Source organism: Pygoscelis adeliae, unplaced genomic scaffold, assembly GCF_000699105.1.
Source record: "Pygoscelis adeliae isolate BGI_AS28 unplaced genomic scaffold, ASM69910v1 Scaffold73, whole genome shotgun sequence".
Lineage (NCBI taxonomy): Eukaryota > Metazoa > Chordata > Aves > Sphenisciformes > Spheniscidae > Pygoscelis > Pygoscelis adeliae.
This window is the reverse complement of record NW_008824470.1, coordinates 1473-3613: the sequence shown is the minus strand read 5'-3', so window position 1 is coordinate 3613 and position 2141 is coordinate 1473.

The following is a 2141-nucleotide window of genomic DNA, read 5'->3' as shown; positions in this document are numbered from 1 at the left end:
AAAGAGTGACTATTAAGAAAGAGTATGCACCTCTCTGAGTGTGACTACAGTCATACAGCCAGCTGCAGTCCAGAAGCCATACTGCCATGACCTGCCTGATGCCTGGAATGACAAGCCTGATACCTGCTTTTGGCTGCAGTATCCTAGCAGTACCACCTAGCTTGCTTTTGATTACTGGACTTTAGGATTCTCCAAAACATTCACAAAAGGTACACGCACAGGAATTTAATCCACACTCCAAACGAAGGAGCTGCTCAGGACAGTGAAATATTTTCTTAAATCTAGACAAACTCAAGGCACTTTAGAAAAAATAATTATTCATACACTGTGATGGATAACTTACTATTTAGCTGTAAATGCAAACAACTCGGTTGTTTCCTATCTTTTCAAATGCATGCTTAATTTGCAGTCTAAGCAAAACCTTTGTATTCTTACAATATCATCTACTGTTGAGTTTTGGCGTGGTTGGGTTTGGGTTTTTTTTTTGTGAAGGCCCTCTGTCAAAGTAAGAGATAAGTGCTTGAAATTTGACTGTGTTATCTCTCCTTTGCGTTCTTTTCACCAAGTTTCACACAGCAGAATTTTGCTGCGTGTGTACCCAGATCTGTATCTCTTCACGGTCAGAAATAAATGTACTTATTCCAATGAGTCAGTATGCTCCAGGATGTTTTCCCTGAAGTCTTGGAAGGGGCATTTGAGCAATTAGCTTGAAATCACTGAGTAATTCCTTCAGCCCTGTTTTAATTAATGGGAAATCAGGTACTTCCAGTCCTTAGTCTTCATTTGTTTATCTGAAGAGAGTCATTCTATGCCAAAAAGTATTACTCTAATGAATAGAGTAGGCTATCTAGTAGGCTAGAATAGGCTAGCTCTTCTCAGTCTGAACTCCCTTCCTCTTTGCCTGGCTCTGGTCTGGGGTTATTCTCTTAGAAAAAGGGAAAACAAAACAATGGAGCTGCCACCTCAGACACAGGGGCTACTACATGTCCACAGCTTTATGGGCACATGCAGACTAGCTGTGGAAGGCAGGGGACTTATGGAGAGAGAGAAAGAACACAGGAAGCGTTCAGTCAGTTAAAGAACAGGTAAGACTATCCAGAAATGTTCTCCAGTCCCAGGGGAAAGTAAACAGCCCTGTGTGTTGCTCCCAATGCCAAGTTCATGTCCTAGTTCTCTGAGGTATCTGAGATGTCTCTGAGATACATAGCCTTTATGTAATTGCCCTTATAGTTAATATTACAACGACCGTAGAAGTGTGTAGAAGACTAAGTATCTCGCATAGAAACTTTCGATAATGGTCCATCTAGTTGCCCAAATTTCTGCTGTGGAAAAAATATATTTTCAAGACAGAAATAGCCTTTTAATAGCCTTTTAATAACCTTAGTGTTTTGAACAGTTGCTACATAGCCTCTGCTTTGAAATTTGGAAATACAAAATTGCAATTGAATTCAAGAAAATTGGTCACCAAACTCACTGGTTTTGGTTTGTCGGGGGGTTTTTTGTGCTATAGAGTCAGAAAGTGGGGAAACGTGGAGTTTACTTACTTGTCTCTACTTTGTTCCTCTGTTTCTTTTCAGCTTTTCCTCTGCAATCACAAGGATTGAAAACATTTCTTTTAATGAAAACTGAGATTCTTAAATATCTCTGGGTATTTAGAGCTTGAGCTTGAAGTAAAACACAAAAGACTAAGAAAGTAGTCAACGGTATCGAAATGCGCAATTAACTATTTTTCAGTATTTAGGCAACCACATGAATAATGACAAACAGGAAAGGTTTTCAAATACAGTGAGCCCAAACATTCACTAAAATTCAAGTGAATATTCTGTTTTCCAAGTAACCTGCCAGCTTTTTCAGTAAAACAACATGCTATCTTTGCTAAAAGTTATCTAATCAATAGTCGGCAAAAGTTCAGTTTTGAAGCTCACTATACTGTTTAATTAATAGGAATAGATTAAGATGTTTATCTGATTGAGGCAGAGAGACAGAGAAGACAACTTTAGAAAAGCATAGTGCAAGCAAATAACGGAGTGAGTCTTATCTGTCTTCAGATACATACAGTGGACATTGTTTTGTGTAAATAATAAGAAATTACCTATAAAAGGAATGCAAACATTATAATTTACCTAAGTGCTTTTTCCAGC